Source organism: Mus caroli, chromosome 3 (assembly GCF_900094665.2).
Source record: "Mus caroli chromosome 3, CAROLI_EIJ_v1.1, whole genome shotgun sequence".
Lineage (NCBI taxonomy): Eukaryota > Metazoa > Chordata > Mammalia > Rodentia > Muridae > Mus > Mus caroli.
In genome coordinates, this window is record NC_034572.1 from 14,708,743 (window position 1) to 14,719,712 (window position 10,970).

The following is a 10,970-nucleotide window of genomic DNA, read 5'->3' on the forward strand; positions in this document are numbered from 1 at the left end:
CATCTGGTAATCTCTGGAGTTAGTTGTTATAGTTGACTCTGTTAAAGATTGTTCTTCTGGTGATTCTGTTACAGTCTATCAGCAGACCTGGGAGACAGGCTCTCTCCTCTGAGTTTCAGTGGTCAGAGCACTCTCTGCTGGCAAGCTCTCCCCTCACAGGGAAGGTGCACAGATATCTTGCATTTGGAACTCCTCCTGGCTGAAGAAGAAGGCCCAAAACTGGACCTTTCCCAGAAGCTGTGTTGCTTTGGCAGGTCACAGAATCTGTTAGCTTCTGTGGTGCACACTCTCACCTGTGCAGACTAAGTTCCTAAGTTCGGCTGAGTCCCGAAACCAAGATGGCGCTCGCTGTTCCTGAGGCAGAGGGCTTCCGAGCCAGGCGGACACCTGCCCACTGGTCGGGAGGTGGCCGGCTGTCTGAGGCCCGAAAAGGGTGCTGCCTCAGCGGTTTTGTGGCTCCTGCCGGTTCCAGAAGCTGTCAGCTTCTGTGGTGCACACTCTCACCTGTGCAGACTAAGTTCCTAAGCAATTAATTAAATTCTAAGGATGGAGAGATGAATCAGTGGGTTAAAGTACTTGCTGTGCAGGTCTCAAGAATCTCTAGCACCAGTGTTAAAAACAATAACAAGAAAGACCCAGACACGGCTGGGTCTACATAGAATCCCAGCCAGGGGTTCTACTGGGAGCCAGAGCCAGGTAGATTCTGGGAGTTCACAGATTAGTGAGCCTAGTGGGAACAGTGGGCTCCAGGTTCATTGAGAGGCCCTGTCTCAAGGGAATAAGGTAGCCTCTGGCCTCCATATGCAAGTATACCTTTGACCCCAACCTGCAACATACATACAAGTATACCATCGACCCCAACCTGCAACATACATACACACTGAATTCTATTTGAGTATGCAGTGGTACATTATTGTTGAAGAAATAGTATGATGTCTGTGAGTATATGAGGTTGGTCTCATATACTAACCAATATCCTTTGGATTCTGCAGGCATACTTACATTACTCTCAAGAGTAAGCATTTTTTTTTTTTTTGGAAAAGGCCTGGCTTACAATGCTCTTCTCAGGATGTTGAATTTTCATAACATGATTTAAAAGAGACTTCAGCTTTAGAGTCACCAACACTTGATTAAAATCTCTACCAGACAGTTTGTTCACAGCCACAGCCTGCTTTGTAGGTTGAGCCCTGGCAACTGTTGCTATGCTGTTCAGTGGGTCACTGAAGTAAAATTAATGAAAGCATCTAGAAATTCATGCACCAATTGTGTTCATTTATTAAGTTTTTAAGGTATCATGCCAGAACAAGCCCAAAGTATGGGAGTAAAAGTATTTACCAGACTAATATTGATATGAAAGTTATACTAAAGAGAACACAGCACTGGCAGAAATACTGGAAATTTTTTCTGAGAATCTCCTGTCTTGGAGGGAATAGGGTCCTTCTCCTGCAGTTCAGAACAGTTTCCTAGCCTTCTCTCCCAGTTTTATTTGTTTGGGTAACAGGTGCTCACTATCTCGTTATGTACTAAAATCTTAATGTTCTTGCCCTTCTTGAGAATAGCAGTTTGGACTTAGGTCACAATATAAAACATTGTGTCCTTGTTCAGGCTTAAAGCAGTTAGACTCTGGTTGCTAGCAAGTGAGGATTTTGCTTTAAAAATTTTTTTTTACCATTTATTTGTTTGTTTCTTTATTGTTTCTACATAACATCATAAACAGTGCAAAATCAATGACAAGTATTGTGTTTAACTTTAGAAAATCCTGAGTAGACAGACATAGTCTCAAGCATTTTATCAAGAAAATAAAAAATAATTTGTAAGGAAAAAACAATTAAAAAATGAGTGGCCTGGAGATACAGCCCAGCAATAAACTACTTGCTTAGGATATGAAGGCCTGGGTTCAATTTTTAATGACACAGAGATACGAGGAGGAGGAAAAGGAGAAAGAGGGATGAGGAGAAAGAGGGAGAGAGGAAGGAAGAAAAGGAGAAAGGGAAAATAAAACCTAAAATCTAAGTAGAAATAAAATTCATTAAAGAACAAATAGGTTTTTTTTAGTCTCTAGTAAAGACTTAACTTCCCACACTGTGCTTCATGGGCCTTGGAAAATGTCCTTAGAGTATGGTTAGTAGCTTGGGCCAAACATAATGATGTACAAGGTGTGAAGTCTTTCACCAACCAGCATTTTCTTTAAAAACGTCCCAGTTTGGGAGAGGGGCTTCTGAGCCCTCAGCGTTAGCTGAGGAGCTGTTGTATAAGGCTATACACTACACACACATACACACACACACACACACACACACACACACACTCCCAATAGTTTAAACTACCCATAGAGTGTATATAATATTTAAGACAATGTCAGGACATAGTTCTTATACTGTATAGTCTAGGGAGTAATGGCCAGTACATATCACTATAGACAGATGTTTACATACTGTCCATCTGCAGTGTGGTTGAATCTATGATAGGGTGCCCATGCAAATAAGAGGGCTGACTGCACACACACACAGACACACACACAGACACACACACAGACACACACACACACACACACACACACACACACAGTAGGTGGGTCTCATCTTGGTGGTCTATAGATCAAAACGAGTAAATCCACCTTCAAGTTGAACAAAACCCTTTGCTATCGTACCTCATTTACCATAGAAAAGAGTCAACCAACAGGAGGATAGGATCTTGAGCATCCCTTTCCCAGGGACTTAGTGCTACATATACTCCAGGTGAGGCTGTGCCCAACTCGCAGACAGGTAGTATTTGAGTTGCATTACAGAAACAGAGAAACAGTGGCATCCACACTCTATAGAATATAATTTTTGGGGTGTTTAGTCAAGATGGAACACAATTGAGGATCATGTTTTTCCCTAGAGGAAACAGCTTGATGGAACTACTTTGGGAAAAGGGGCCTTGATCTTGCTATGAGTACACTTATCTACGTAAGGTGATTATTAAAACAAGTTTTGGCAGATTGTTGATTTAGTGCAAGGTGTATTGAAACATATCTAGCTACGATATGGAATTAAACAAATTCTTCACTTCTGCACTGAACCTTTTATAGATGAGTGATGAAAAGGTGTTTTGTGTTTTCATACAGAAAGGTCAACTTTTGATGGAAATGAAAGTCATTAATTGGGATTTGATTAAGTCAGTTGTATATTTTCAGTTAGGTGTAAGAACAAAACTAAGGTATTAATACCAACCACTCCCCTGATGTCATCATCACACATGATCTTTGATGCTATACTTCAACCTGTTATATAAAATACTGTCAATCAGTGTTTTCTTACTAAAATATGAGTTAATTTCAAGGAAAATATCAAGTAAATAGTGTTCCTGGCAACATTCCAAAGATGGCAAACAAATGGCCAACAATGGAGTCCATGGCCCAGGAAATTTTATTCAAAAACATTTTCATGAGTTTAGCATATTCATTTTTTTTACCACTTTTCTACTGCTGAGCTTTTAGTGTTTCTTTTGTTATAAACAGTGTTACAAACAACTCTTACATTTAAATATTGTTCATGTCCATATTGGATATCTTGGGAGATTCACAGATGTGGAATTGAGTGGAAGGGTAGTAATTAGATCAAAGTTTGAAATTATGTGTGCATCAACCATTCCTTTTAGTTTTTATGCAAGCATTTAGGAAGTTAATAAAACAGCGTTTATAACCCATGGGAGTGATTTTTCTTTATTCCTTAAAGGGTCCTTTAATGCACTTGCCTTTAAATTTTTTTCTGAGACCAAATGGCAATTCTGACCCAGGGCAAGCTCTATATGTTGCAGAAAATGCTTGGCTGGAAGATCTGGTTTACAGTTAATGTTAACCTTTCTACTTAATTAACTTCGTGATCTTGTGCAAGTCATAACCACTTTAAGCTATAATTTTCTCATCCATAAAATTGTACTAAACATAATATACCTCACTGAGATGTGATTAAATGAAATGATATATGTGAAAATGGCTTGTAAATGTTGAAGCATGATATAAAAAGTTATTTGTTGGTGTTACAAATGATATGTGTGATATGTGTTCCCTCACCCCTGCGATACTCTGAAAGATACAAGTCAGCTTACACAGTGAAGATAATCTCTTAACATCATGGGGAAATGTCTACAAAAAGGAGACGGGGATATGAAGTACATTATAGCAGAAATCTGTTTCTTTACTGATATTCCTTTTCTAGTAGATACTAGAATGTGATGTGTCATTGCAGTAAATATGATTAGTAGCTTTGACTTTCTTACTCATCACCAAATCTGTGAAAACATCAATTACTCAGAAGTCACATTACTTGCTATTCTAGAATTGATTTGGTGGGCCAGGATTTCTGAGTCCAGGTTAGGACAATCTCTTCCTGGAATCTATAGGTTGTTAGAAAAATGAGTGGTCTGTACTGCGAATGCTCAGTTACTGCAATGCACTTTATTTGGGTGGCTTCTTGTCATGCAGATGCAGGTAGTCTCTTGAGCTACCTGCCAGAAACCCCTGCTGTTGATGAACTCTGGACAGGAGATCAGGATATAAATGCAATGTGTCCAGAAGGGTTAGAGCACAACACAGAGGGCCTCTGGGCTCTAGTTAGCTCAGACACTTCACCCTCCAGGCTATCAATGCTATTATGTGTAAAGCAGGTGAGATGGATGGTCTTTTAGTTAGGATTTTACTGCTGTGAACAGATACCATGATCAAGGTGTCTCTTATAAAGGACAACATTCAACTGGGGCTGGCTTACAGGTTCTGAGGTTCAGTCCAGTATTATCATGGCAGGAAGCATGGCAGTGTCCAGGCAGGCATGGTGCTGGAGGAGCTGAGAGTTCTACATCTTGTTCAGAAAGGTAAACAGAAGACTGGCATCCTCAGGCAACTAGTAGGAAGATCTCTCAAAGCCTACCCCCATAGTGACACACTTCCTTCAACAAGTCCACACCTCCTAATGGTGCCACTCCCTGGTCCAAGCATATTCCAACCACCACAGTCTTCAGTGTTTCTTCCCGGAGATTTCAAAAGGTCCTGAGTGCTAAAGTAAATGAAAATTGAGAGACCGTTAGTGATGTGGGTGAAAAGGTCTCAGCTGGGTAGTGGGGGTGGGGGAAATTCTAGTCTATGACATCACAATACCCAGCATAGACTAGAGCTTAGCATCTGAGAAGGAAAAGCAACGGAGGCTCAGTTATTGACAGAGCAGGGGCAGAACACTCGTGGAAGAACCCAGAAGGATCAGCCAGCCATGCCTCCAGTTCAGGTACAAGGTACATGACTTTTGCTAAGCTAATCACAGAACTTAATAGTGTCTAAAGGAAAAGGAGACACTTACACGGGTACCTATTTTTTTAAGGGATGGTAGGAATCCAGAGGGGCTCCCAGCAGAAGTAAAGCTGGTACATCCAGGAGGCTATGAAGCCACAAAACACAGGCATTTATAAAGTTCTCAGATACCCACTGGCCCCTCCTCAACTTCTGTGAAAGTGCAGAAAGCACTGGTGTCTCCAGCGGTCGTCGGTTCATGGTTATTTTCTAAAGGAATTCACTCATTCTATGATAGTCTTCTACACAGGAGTTTTGGTTTTTAGTGACTTCTCCCAGGATGACAGAGAAGAGTAAATATTTTAAATATTTAAGTGAAAGAATAATTTTAATAGAGGTGGTTTTAAAAATACAACAAAAATTAATATACGAAGGAGAAAGGTGTATTATGGGTTAACAATAGGGATTAACTTCAAAGTCTAGTTTCGAAATTCCAAGACTTCAGAGGCAAAAGGCCAGCCCTAGGGACAGTGTAAGAGAGAGAGGCCTTGTGGTTGAGAAGTCAAGTTGTACAGTTCATCTGCTTTTACCCCTACTCCACTCCGCCCATGTCTAGGGACTCGGCAGTGAATCGTTGCTGGACATGTAAACAGTTCTGTTTTCTTTACTTTGCTTTGGGGTTTTGGCTTCTAAAGTATTTGTTTCTTCCTGGAGGCCTAGAAAGACTCCAAGTGACAGCAAATAGCTGTTCTGTTTAGCAGCAGGGCGGAGCTTAGGATTGGTGCCAGGCCCTGACTCATCTCTGTTTGGACTCCCTTGGGTCTTAACACACAGCAACTCCACAGTCAAAGGCTAGGACTACTCAAACAGGCTTTTCCGAACATGGTCTGCAAGAGCCGTGTTAGGGCACTGTGGAAGGAGTAGCCTGGGGCTCTGATTAGGATCAGTAACCTACAGGGCACACCAGGCACAATAGACAAGAAAGGGGATCAAATCCACCTGGGCTACAGTTTTCACTCAGCTTCCAACAGTCATGCATGTGTATCACAGCCGTAAGACCAGGGTCCCGACACTCTACGAAAGCAGCAGTAACCCATAGCATGTGAGACACTTTTTTGTTTGTTTGTTTGGTTGGTTGGTTGGTTTTTTCGAGACAGGGTTTCTCTGTGTAGCCCTGGCTGTCCTGGAACTCACTCTGTAGACCAGGCTGGCCTCGAACTCAGAAATCCGCCTGCCTCTGCTGACGGACCCAGAACAAAGCAGAAGTGCTTGTCTGCTCGCTATATAGCACACATTCAACTTCCATCTGGAAGGTTGCTATGTTTTTTCACAATTGAGTTATGGTCCAATTTCTTAAGGTTCTGAAAACTAAACTTTCACTGGTCAATTTTTAGACTTCTTTCATTCTATAGACACCGAAAAGCCAGGCTTTATGTAAGCATAGTTTCCTAATTCATCTGTATTTACATTTATTGGCTGTAATATTCATGAACTTTGCCACGTGGCACAGGATTTTAGAGTTGTAGGGATCATCTAGGAAACTGCCCCAGCCCCTCCTGTCCGAGGACAGCAGCACAGGGAGGTGTGTTGGCCGGGAGCCACAGTTCCAGTCTTGTCAGCTAGGCGGTTGCTCCAGTACACTCTGTCCTTGACTCATGTTAAATTAGTTTATATCTGAGCTAACTCTGTGCATTTCCAAGTTTAGAATACTCTAAAAATGAGAACACCTCGTTTCCCGCGCCGGTTATTGGTAACTGCGGGCCACGTCTAAAGATAACATTGCTCATCCTTTAGCCTCTGCACTGCCTCGTGACTAACAGATGTACGGTCAAGACCCCAAACCCACCCAAAAGTTTGAGATAATGATGAAAAAAAACCCACAGGGAAGTTAGCAAGCTACCTTGTCTTGAAAACTGATTAGATACAGCCCATTACAAAGAAAACAAACAAAAAAATGGGCTGGGGAAACGGCTCTGTTTACACGCAGACACGAGGGCCAGAGTTCTGATCCCCAGCACTCATGGGAAAAAATGGTGTGTTGGTACATGCCTGTGAACAGAGAGCTACGGATGGAGAGGCAGGAGGATCTGTGCTGCTTACTAGCTGGCTAGTCTTCCTTAACTAGTAGCCTTGAGGTTTCTTAAGAAATGCTACATCGATGATGATGATGATGATGATGATGATGACGATTTGGGAGATGGATAGAGGAACTCAGATTTGACTTCTGGCCCCACATTTTCATACACACACAAGTACATACAGGCACAAACATATACAACAGGCACACACTGCATGTACATACACTATTAAGCATTTAGACAAGACTTTTACCTTGTAATAAATACAGTCTTCCTGTGGCTTTGCCTTTTTCAGTGTAGCAGGTCATGCTAATTTATGAATGTATATGTGTAAGCCTGTATGTGTATGAGTAGATAACACTGTATGGTGACTGAGGCTATTTGACACGTAAATGGTAAGTGACTCACCATTATTATCCAACATATTTGCTAACTTTTCCTATGACTTCAGATTCCCTTGGAAATTATCTTGGTAGCTTGGGTGCTTCTTCAGCCTTGCCAGGATTTTTCTGTAGCACTGTATGTCTTACATCTCCAATCAGTTTGTAAGTTTATGCCTGGGCACGCTCTGGACACAGGAACACCAAGTTTCTAACTGAACTCCTTGAAAATACGTTAATGTCTATACAAAGACCTAAGTTCTGCAAGAAATTGAGTGAAACCGATAATTGTTTAAGATAAATAAATCCTAATTGTCATAGTTGTAAGCTTTCTCCATCACTGGAAATGGGTGGTAAATACTTTCACTGCTACTGGTAAATGCAGATGATCTTTGACGTTATAGGTTTATATTTGTTTAAAGCCAACTGAAATGTCTAACTCCTAAAAGACTCTTCCATATATTCCTGGATTTCCATGCAGACTTGTCTGTGGTAAAGAGAATTATGAACATTCCTTAGAAAAAGCAGCCTGTTGTGACATAGGCTTTGAATAGAGCTGTGGTCTATCTTTCCACTTCCATATTACTTGCAAAAGCTGTGTAATATATTGAGTAATTTTCACGTACTATGGTAGGAGGGAGCTGATTGTTGTGGAAGAAAGGAAGTTTAGATTTAGCTTCTGCAGTGTGGTTTTGAAGTTCCAGCTCTCTCCAATAAACTGAAATGCAGGTGTGCCTAGTAAGCATTTGGAATATTTCCCCTAAAATTACTGCAAAACTTGCAGCTTGACAAGTGGTACCTAAAAGCTTCCAGAGGGGATATAAGAAAGAAGGATAACTCTGAAAAAAAAATCATGAGACATTGGCTGCTGAGTCTTGCTACCACCTAGGTGCCTGGGCATCTGACCACACATAGCTCCCTGACACACGCAGGGCACACACCATCAATCTAACCCAGCCCCCATCATACCTGCTCCTCTATGGATTGTGCAACAAGGCCTTTGTAACCTGAGGCCTGTGAAGTCTGGAAAGGAATGTGACCCAGAGTCAATGGGTGTTGGTGCTACCAAGGGCACAAGGAGTTCTCCTGCTGTTTACCCTGTGCCTCCTGAGAACTTCAGGCGGGAAAAGGTATGCTCCAAAACAAGCCTTCAGCCAAGCTTCGAGGCCACGGTGGTAGTGCCTGCACAACCTCCCTCTCCCCTCCACTCCTGCTCTTGCCACTTCTGGAGGCATGCCTCTTGTTGCTCCCTAGTAAACCTGACCCACCTTCCTTGGTACACACTCTTCCTAATATCAGTTGTGCCTCTTGGAGCTATGTGCCGGAGTTCTCATGTGGCCCATAGAGGGATTAGGATGTTCGCAATGGAGAGTTTGTATGAATTAGTGGCATCAATGATAGAGTGCCAGAGGCTAAAGGCTTGATGGCCAGGGCACACAAGACAAACCATATGTCTGCGCCTCACCCCCAGATAGCTTTCTCCATCTTGACCAGCACAGTCTGGCCACCACAGGTCTGCTGCCTCTCCTCTTCTGTCTGAGGAATGGTGTTATAAGCTGACTCACGAATACCCCTCTTTTAAGTTGCCCAACTATCCCAATGGACATGCCAACAGAACTGTAACCAAAAGGAAGCCCTCTACCCCAAGTCTTGTCATTTATGCTGTTGGGCATCATCTTCTGTAAATGGCAAGGTCTGCATTTTATGAGCCAGTATTGTTCACAAACTAAGGGCAATCCCTCAAACTATTAATTGGTTGATTAACTTTTTGCAGAACTGAGAGTTGAACTCAGAGTCTCAAACATACAAGGCAAGGTCACCAAGTTATGCCTTGCAGCAAGCATTCTCCTCTTTTGAAGAAGAAAAAGTCACCATTTTAAAGAGGATTCTTGTTATACTGGCTTATATGTTAGAATCTAACATGGTTTCACGTTCCTAACCAGTACGCCATCCCCCACTGTAACATCCTTTCAAGGTGGCTATTTTCACCCTAAAGATTTCAATATAGGTTTCAGTCCAATTTATATTTTGAATGTGTTTGTGCCTGGAACTGTATCAAGCACAAGGGCAATAGGAAAATGAAATACTGCAGAAGCTGAACCTTTTCAAATGTCAAGGATTTACTTAGCGTGATATGTACACCTGCAAAGAGTTCAAAGGCAAAGAAGAAACTCTAACTATGTGAAAAATGTGCCTCCTTCAGACTTCAAAGTGCCCATGGGGCTCAGCAAAGAAATAGTGAAGTGGTCTGGAGTGTCAGGGAGCATTGGGCCATGGGAGGAACCTTGAGGAAGAGGAACAGTATGACTGACCCATGCTTGGGGAAGAAAAACATTTTTTCTAATGAAAACGTTGACCCTGGCAGGACTTGCCTCACTGCCACTCATTATCCCTTTGCTTTCATAAACACAGGGAATAGTTTCCTGTCCTTGACTGGGACATAGAAAACAGGAGCTGTAGAAACGCAGACACAAGGAAGGAGGGGAAAGGTGTGAGAAGGTATCTGTAAGGGGTCACATACTGTAGCTATGGCTAGGTCGGAACTAAACCTTTATGCTGGCTTGCTTGTGAGCAAATACCCTAAAGCCTGCATATTCCAAATCTAAATTATTGTCTTCCTCTAATTTGCACCCCTTGTAGATTCCTGCCTCAATCAGAGACAGTACTAGAAGTCATAGTGGGTATCTGGAGTATTCTTGAATACCTGTCTCTCTGCCTTTGTCCACCTCACCATATAAACTTACAGCTCTATGCCTTCAAATTTATCATTCCTAGTGATATCTACCTGCTGCTACCTGGTCATCTTTTTCTACTCATCTTACTTAATTCAGTTCTCTGCAACCCATTAGATACTGTTTCCAAAACAGAGATTGTTACTCCCCAGTTTAAAAACAGATGTTTGCAAAACAGAGAATCCAATTGCTTGGTCTTCAAGGCCCTTTATGCTTTTCTTTTTCTTTTCCCTCATTTCTTTTCTGCACCCCCCAAAACCCAGATGGATCTGGCTACTTTCAACTTCCTGTCATCTCAGCACTCATCTCTGTGGGCTTCACACTTTTTTTTTTAGCATTTCTGAGGCTGAATTCCTTTTTTTTTTTATTTAATAAAATTTATTTTGTTTATTTCTTTTTTTTTGATTTTTAATATTTTTATTACATATTTTCCTCAATTACATTTCCAATGCTATCCCAAAAGTCCCCCATAAAAGTCGACTTTAAAAGAGTATTTAAATAACTAAAATATATAACA

At 41.7% G+C, this 10,970-nt stretch overlaps 1 protein-coding gene across 3 annotated transcripts in view; it reads left to right on the forward strand.

Annotated features, from left to right (window-relative positions):
• Window positions 1-5,156: 5,156 nt before the first annotated feature.
• Dnajc5b (DnaJ heat shock protein family (Hsp40) member C5 beta) overlaps window positions 5,157-10,970 on the forward strand; it is a 99,416-nt gene continuing 93,602 nt past the window's right edge. The window contains exon 1 of one of the 3 annotated variants that reach the window (XM_021158366.1): window positions 5,157-5,268. The gene's annotated coding sequence lies outside the window, so the exon portion shown is untranslated. The remainder of the gene's footprint in view (window positions 5,269-10,970) is intronic. The other 2 variants (XM_021158367.1, XM_021158368.1) reach the window with 2 other exon arrangements.